Genomic DNA, 8,582 nt, shown 5'->3' on the forward strand with positions numbered 1-8,582 from the left:
TAAAGAGTCTTCTAGTTGATTTCTCTTTCCCTTTTGCTTGCTCCTACCTAGCATTTCAGAGAAGTTGTCTGAGGTTGTACCTCAGATACTATGTGAAAATCTTTTGTAATCAGTGATTTTGTTTATTTGGTTATAAGACATCAAGTCAACTACAATGTATAGTGACCCTATGAACAACGGTTTGGAACCCTGTGCTGTCATATGCTGTCCTCATGTTTGACACCGTTAGTACCGTTTCTGTGTCTATCTTTTTGAAGGACTTCCTCTCTTTGAACCTCCCCCTTTCCTAGCCTGATGTCTTTTTTTTATTCTCTAAAGACTGACCCCACAAACAGTATGCCCAAAGTACGTGAGATGAAGCTTCATCATCCTTGCCTCTATGGACCACAATGTTTGCAGTCACACTTACACAGAATCATGTTTTCGTTTGACCATTCATGTGATCTGTACAGTGATTTATAAATGTGAAGCATCTCCAATGAAAAATGAATTATATTTTGTTTTATTTTGTGCCATGGGATCCTAAATACTTTTGCTATAGCACTGACTCTTTGAAAGCTAGCTCTTCAAAGTAGCTCTTGACTCTCTCTCTTTTTGGATGAAGTTTTACATATTCACACTGCTGCCAAAACTTATTCATAAACATACGATGATATGTTTAATAAACATGAATAAATGTATTGATATTAGAGAACGCAAAGAGGTAGCTGTGTCACATGCTGGTCGAATGCACAGAGAAAGATGCAAGTTTTTAAGATCTTCATTGAAAGAACTGGCCACTGTGCTCCCTGATCAACCTGGCTTGTTAGGTCCTAAGGCACTTTTTGTTTTTATGGCATTATCCTTTGCCTGTGATGAAATTATCTGGCTACTTAGTCATGCAGATAGCATGCCAAAGAAGAGTGCAGATGACTTAATAGATACGCACATTTTATTGTTGTTGTTATGTGCCTTCATGCCAAAGAAGAGTGCAGATGACTTAATAGATACGCACATTTTATTGTTGTTGTTATGTGCCTTCAAGTCTCTTGCATCTCATAGTGACCTTAGGTACAAGAGCTCTAAACCCTGCTCTATCCTGAGACAACCTCACTGTCTCTGACACACCTACTCCCACTACCTTAATCACAGAATCGATCCATCTCATCAAGGGTCTTCCTCTCTTGTGCTGTCCCTCCACTCTCCCAAACATGATGTCCCTCTCCAAGGACTGGTCACTCCTTGCAACATGTTCAAAGTATATCAGACAAAGCTTCAGAATCATTATTGAATTAATATTTTATATGGAAAAGCTTAGAGCACATGTAGGGAAATACGGACCTATGGTGCAGATTTTTATGTGCAGTACCTTTCTGTCTAAGATGCTGTTGTCCTCAGTGAGCTTGTACACAATCTGTTTGCTCTGAAGATGAATCATCATGTACTCTTTTGTTAACACTATGACTCCCCTAAGTCTAAAACAAGTTGGAGGTGGGGAAGTATTTTATTTCAGAGGAATGACATTAGAGTGGTTCAGATTATAGGCATATACTAGTGTCTGTAGGTTTTCATTCAAGCCTTGCAGATCACAGAGAACTTGGAAAAATGATGAATACAATAATTTTTCATAAAAGTTGGTGGAAGTATCAGATCTCCCTGTATTTTGATTTTATAGTCATACCTTTGAGAATGTTTCAGTAGTGTTTGGGCTTACCTTTTCTTAGCCATGATACTCAATTGGATTCATTTCCATTACTTTTTTGCACACATTTTATGAGTTTTACACATGAACTGTGTCCAGAAGAGCAACATCACATTGGAGATCATAGTCTTTCATTATTTAATATGTTTCTGGATGAAACAGCTGACCAAGCTGAAACTCTTATCACTTGATATTTGCACAGAACAGTGTTCTGTGACCAGTTGCTGCCCAATCATTATGCAAAAACCATGAGTCAAGCAGTGAATAAGACGTCAAAAAAGCAGATTGGGAAAAAAGGAGAACCTGAAAAAAAGAAACCAGGAGTTGAGAGCATGAGGAAAAAAATGCTGGTAGTAACTATCCTTGATAAACTACACACTACACTTCTAAGTTATGTTTCTCTATAAATTATGTACCAAAGATATGGCTTGAGAACAAACATTTACTCCAAGAGACTATTTCACTTCTCATCTGTAAATTCACTTTACTAAGTCAATTGTTGGGATGACTATGTATAATCAAGCCACACAGAAAATTACAAAACCATGAGAAATTTTAACAAGTATTAGAGCCTACCTGACCATGCTCTAATTGATAGAAAACTATGTGTAAAATGATATAACAAGTGTATTTAATACTGTTATTCTTCAACAAATACAGCATTCATATATAGTCATGGAGAACCAACCATTACAAGTCTATACACAAATTGGTATTTGAAAACCTTACTAAGACAAGTCAGTAATGAGTAATGGCCATATAACTTATTTCCCTGCAATGAAAGTTGTGAACTTTCAATACAGAGGAATATTCTGACATAACAGAAATGAGATTGTTATCAGAATACTTGGCCCATGTGGAATGAAGTTTCTAAGTGAAAGCCTTATGTGACTTATTTCATCTCAAGTTGCTGAACTTGAGAAATCTGTGGTGGAGAATGTTGATGTATTAACACAAAATGAGGACCAGCTCTGACAAACCAGACCAAATGGCTGTACTCTTTAAAAGATTATCATCTGTTAACAATGTCTTGAATAGAATGACAATAATTGGTGTAATTTTTATCCTTGCGATCATTGGCACAAGAAGCACTGAGAGATGTTTAAGCCTACCAAATTCATTTTCTTGTAAGTTCAATTGAAGATTTCAAAGATCATATTCCAAGAGAAACTAATATGAAGGTTGTGATGAATGTTTATGAGTTGTCATTTAGCTGCTTGATTACTTTGTGAGATTGGTCTTGCTTTAGTGGTTGCTCTCTCTTCACAAAAATCAGAAAATATTAGTCCAGAAGAAGAATATAATATTGCCTGCCTCCTCATGGTCTTTGTGGCAGTTTCTTTGTCAACACTGGCTAGTAATCTAATGTCACAGTATAGCCCTGCTATAGAAGCGCACTATAACAATATAAATTACTTGGCCAAAGCCATCAACAAAATTGTAGCAGCTTTGTTTATAAGTCACAAAGGAGCATTGAAGACTGTTCTAGAATTCACATCTTCTAGTCTTCTCATAATTGGCCAAGAGACAGAAAAAAAAAAAACAAACAAACTACAACGGGAAATAAGGAATCTGGTTACTTACTGCTAGATATAATTGTGCAAGATCTTTTTCATTCCTAACAATGGATCCTTTGGATCTTCTTTTCCTTATGTCTTGTTGAGAAATGCATGCCACGCTGTCTACAAGCAGAGTGTTACACCCTCTGCAAACATTATTGATGAAGACAAGGACACGTTTTTGTTGCCTCGGTATTACCTGTAAACTGTGGAACTATTTTACCTTAAGGCCTAATAAATAGTTTTGTGGGCTATAAATTTCTTTCATATAATTGTATTCTCTGGTCTTTGAAGTCTTAATATGATCATTCTGCAATTTAAAAAGACTGGCAGATTTATGTTGTTCAGTCACAGAAATAATTACTATAATTTAGAGTATCATTTGTTTTAAATGTATACATTACATGTTTTTGATAATTGATAATGGGGCAAAACCCTTTGCCTCTTTATTTCTGAAAAATAACTATAGTTAGTGATTATTTTAGATAGTGATATAACCTTCTGTGCTTAAATTATTTCATATAGGGAAGAGTTCTGATCTGTACCTATGGTTCTTATTAAAAACAAAATTGGATTTACAAAAATAAGTGTGCAGCATCTCTATTATCTAGAACTCTTTCATTAATATCCATTATCAGTAGTCACTGTATCGAAAGAAATTGGCAGACACAGAAGGATTTCACGAAACAACATATGAGCAAGCGCCTATGGTGATGAAGGAAGAAGTTGAAGATGCTTTGAAGGAAATAGCAAAAAATAAGACCCCAGGAATATATATGTATATATAGGTATACCAATTGACATATTTGAGCTAACAGATGCTGCCCTGGATGTGCTCACCAAGTTGGGCCAAGAAATCTGTAGAACAATCACTTGGCCAAATGACTGGAAGAGGTCTATATTTGTTCCCAGCCCAAAGAAAGATGACCCAACAGAGTGTGGAAACTATAGAACAATCTCATTAATTTCACGTGCAAGCAAAATTCTGCTGAAGATTATCCAAAAACGTCTGGAACAACACATCAGCAGAGAACTGCCAGAAGTCCAGGCTGTGTTTAGAAGGGGTCATGGTACTAAGGATATTGTAGCTAATGTTAGATGGATCTTGGCTGAAAGCAGGGAATACCAGAGGAATGTATATCAGTGTTTCATTGACTATGCAAAGGCGTTTGACTGTGTGGATCATAACAAACTGTGGCTGACTCTGAGAAGAATGTGAATTCCAGAACACTTGATGGTGCTAATGAGAAACCTACACTTGGATGAAGAGGCAGAACAGAGCAAGGGAACACTGCATGGTTCAAAATTGGTTTCAAGCTGTATGCAGAACAGATTATCCGGGAGGCTGGGCTCTATGAGGAGAAATGTGGGGTCAAGATTGGTGGAAGATCTATCAACAATCTGTGATATGCAGATGACACAACCCTATTTGCTGAAACTGAGGAGGACCTGAAGCCCTTAGTGCAGAGGGTCAGGGACTGCAGCCTCCCATATGGATTGAGGCTCAATATCAAGAAGACAAAGATTCTCACCACTAGGCCAATTGGCAGCATCAGGATGGATGGTGAAGAGATTGAGATTCTTCACAGCTTTAGTTTGCTTGGCTCCACAGTCAACACTCTTGGCACCAGTAGCCAGGAAATTAAAAGATGTATTGTGATGGGAAAGTCAGCTGTTAGGGACCTCTCCAAAGTACTAAAGACCAATGATGTCTCTCTGGAGACTAAGGTGCATCTGATACAGGCCATGGTCTTTGCAATCACTTGTTATGCATCAGAGAGTTGGACAATGACTAAGGAGGATAGAAGGAGAATTGGTGCCTTTGAGCTGTGGTGCTGGAGAAGAGTATTGAGGGTACCATGGACTGCTAGGAAAACAAACAGATTCATCCTGGAAAGGGTCAAACTGGGCGGCTCCTTGGAGGCAAGGATTCTTAGGCTCCGTCTAACATACTTTGTATATGTTGTAAGGAGGGACAGGTCCTTGGAGAGGGACATCATGCTTGGGAGGTGGAGGGACAGCGCAGGAGAGGAAGGCCCTCTATGAGGTGGATTGATTCAGTGACTGGGATAATTGGGATTGGAGTGTCAGAGACAGTGCGATTGGCACAGGACAGATCAGAATTTAGGACTGCTGTAGATAGGGTTGCTATGAGTCACAAGAGACTTGATGGCACATTACAACAACAACATCAGTGGAATTATTGGTGATATTAAATTAACAAGAGATAAATTCTTCTTTCTAACAATTTAAATTTCTTTCTACTGAAGAATCAAGATTTATTTCTTGATAATGGAACTGAATGGACCACACAACTAAGAGTTAAGAGTACTAAGCAGGTATAATTCAGGTTAGGGATGAGTAATCCAAATCTACATTAATCTGTGAGATACCTTAAACTGGTAGTAATTGTTACTAACCGTAAAGAAATATAATTGTTCTTAGTTTTGCACTGTTATTGCTGTTACATGTTATTGAGTTGATTTCATCTCATAACAACTCTGAAAAATATCTGAACCCTGCTCTATTTTGGGCCACCCTCACCCTCTCCACCTACAGCACACTTGAGCCTATCGGTGCAATCATATGGCAATCCATTTTGTTGAGGATCTTTCTCTATTACTCTCACCTTCCACATTTCAAAGCATAGTGTTGTCTTCCAAGTACTGGCCTTTTTTTAACAACATACTTAAATAGAGCATATGACATGTAGGTTTACCATTTTTGCCCCTAGTGAGTAGCTTGGCTTTTCTTTCTCCAGGACAGACCTCTTTTACCTCTTGATGTTTCAAGGGATATCCTGTAATCTTCTTCCAGGACCACAACTCAAAGATATCAATTCTTCTTCTGTAATCCTTAGTCATTGCCCAATTTTCATATATACAACAAGCAATGACTTGAAGACAATGACTTGAATCAGCCACACTTTAACTTTAGTCTTTAAACTGGCATCATTGCTCTCCTGTACTCTGGAGAAGTCCCTGACAGCACATTTTTCCAGTGTGACTCATTTTTTTATTTCCTGATTGCTGGTACCAGACTGTTAATTGTGGATGATCCAAGTAAGATGAAATGTTTGATAACTTCAGTCTTTTCTCCCTTATCATGGTATTGCCTATAGGTCCAGAGGTGAGGATTTTTACATAAAAATTGTGAGCACACTATTATTTATTAATTTCTGGACAGATTCTCTTATAATACAGAGGGAGAGGACATAAACACAGTACATCTCCCATGACTGTCTCTATATCACTTGGAAAGGCAAACATACTGGTGGAAGGGATCAAGAAGGATATGGTTGCCCATTATTCTCCCTATGGAAGGGACAGTTATAAAATTGCAAAAATATGGTCTAAGTATTAGTTGTAACATGTGGATAATGTTGATTCCCATAACTTTGGCACCTGGCACAGTGTTAGGCTACTAATGAGGCATAGTCAACAAATATTTATTGAAAGCGTGAAATGGAAACTATTCAAGAATTAGTGACCAAGAATAAGGAAATCAAGCACAAGGAAGTCTTGAATGTGGGACTCAAAAGGGAATTTTTTAAATTTAAGGCCTGTAGCAAGAATCCAATTGTTAGTTTTATGGTATGTCAATAGAAGTCCAGCAGCAAAGCTGAACCAGCACAGAGCTGCCGATCTGGGTTGTTGAATTTTATTAGAAATAGAATTGGGACTAGTGTCTGGTACACAATTGAGTGTGCACCTGAGAAATAAGGTTTCAAGTTCAAGAACTGAAAGGATGAATCATTTCAGTAGCTGATACTTATTTCTGAACTGATCTTTCTGTTTTAAAGCAGCCTACGTTTTTGTTTTTTCTTGTTTTATTACATTTTGGCCTGTTGTTGATATGTTTATATCTGCTATGACCTTGATTTATTTGGCTGGTGGAGTAAATAGATGAGTCTATTTATAAGACAAGAGAAAGTCCCAGAAAGAAAAAGATACTAGGATCTGTATTTTGTAAATGTTACATTTTGATTTGTATGTGCATGTTACCATTAGCCTTGAATAGAGAAAATTCAATTTTCTGTTATCATATATTATATCTGACCCTAGAGAGTAAGACTGCAACTAATAATGTTTGTTGAATGCCCTATGACTTACAAAGCATTTTTCCATTTGCTAACTCATTTATAAGAACCTTGTGCGAAAGATAATATCATTCACATTTGAGAGTTAGGAAAAATAATGCTTAGAATTGTATACTAATGAAGGATTTTTTTTTCTTTCTTTTTTTGTTTCTTTTTTCTCTCTTGGGAGGGGGAAGCAAGCTGGTGGGGAGGGGTGGGAAGGGAGAAAATTGCGGTAATGAATGAATGGAAATCCAAAACCTCTGTAAAAAAAAAAAAAAAAAAAAATTTAAAAAAAAAGAAATGTCAAGAAACTTACCTAATACCCATGAAATTTGAACTCAAGTTCTGAGATTTTAACTCCAGTTGTTGTTGTTGTTATGTGCCATTGAGTCACCTGAGACTCATAACCACCCTATGTACAACAGCCCTAAATTATACACTATCTTGTACCAATCCCAGTGTCTCTGACACCCCTACCCCCACTACTCCAGTCACTGAATCAATCCACATCATAGAGAGTCTTCCTCTCCCTCCCTCCCAAGCATGACGTCCATGTCAAAGGACTGGTCCCTCCTTGTAGTATGTCCAAAATGTGTCAGACAGAGCTTCAGAATCTTTGCCTCCAAGGAGCAGCCTGGTTTAACTTTCTCCAGGATGAAACTGTTCATTTCCTTAGCAGTCCATGGTACATTAAATACTCTTCTCCAACACCACAGCTCTAAGGCATCAATTATCTTTTTACTTTTCCTAGTTTTGTTCAACTCTCTGATGCATAGCAAGTGATTGCAAACACCATGTCTTGCATCAGGCACACCTTGGTCTCCAGAGTGACAACATTATTCTTCAGTATTTTGGAGAGGTTCCTAACAGTAGACTTTCCCATTGCAATATGTATAGAAAGAATATATTTCCATTATACCAGTTCCTGATCTCATTGCAATGTATATCTTGGACCATAAAATAAGAATAGTAATAAGCGTAACCTCTGTGTGGGTGTGTGAGTGTGTGTGTGTATGTGTATGTGTGTGTGTATGTATTCATGGAAGGGACATTTTTAGAAATCATATACTATTGACACAGATTGAAAAGGAGATAGGACACATCCCTGGCATACACCCTTCCCAATTTTGAACCATGCAGTGTTGGCCTGTTCTGTTCTGATGACTGCCTCTTGGTCCAAGTAAAGGTTTTGCATTAGCACGATTAAATGTTCCGGGATTCCCATTCTTCTCAGAGTTAGCCAGAGTTTGTTATGATCCAC

At 37.6% G+C, this 8,582-nt stretch overlaps 1 pseudogene; it reads left to right on the forward strand.

Annotated features, from left to right (window-relative positions):
• The window catches only part of LOC102875517, a 5,758-nt pseudogene extending 2,313 nt beyond the window's left edge, over positions 1 to 3,445 (forward strand).
• Positions 3,446 to 8,582: the final 5,137 nt, after the last annotated feature.

The sequence above is a fragment of the Elephantulus edwardii genome, unplaced genomic scaffold (assembly GCF_000299155.1).
Source record: "Elephantulus edwardii isolate Elephantulus edwardi_28Jun2011 unplaced genomic scaffold, EleEdw1.0 scaffold00053, whole genome shotgun sequence".
Taxonomy (NCBI): domain Eukaryota; kingdom Metazoa; phylum Chordata; class Mammalia; order Macroscelidea; family Macroscelididae; genus Elephantulus; species Elephantulus edwardii.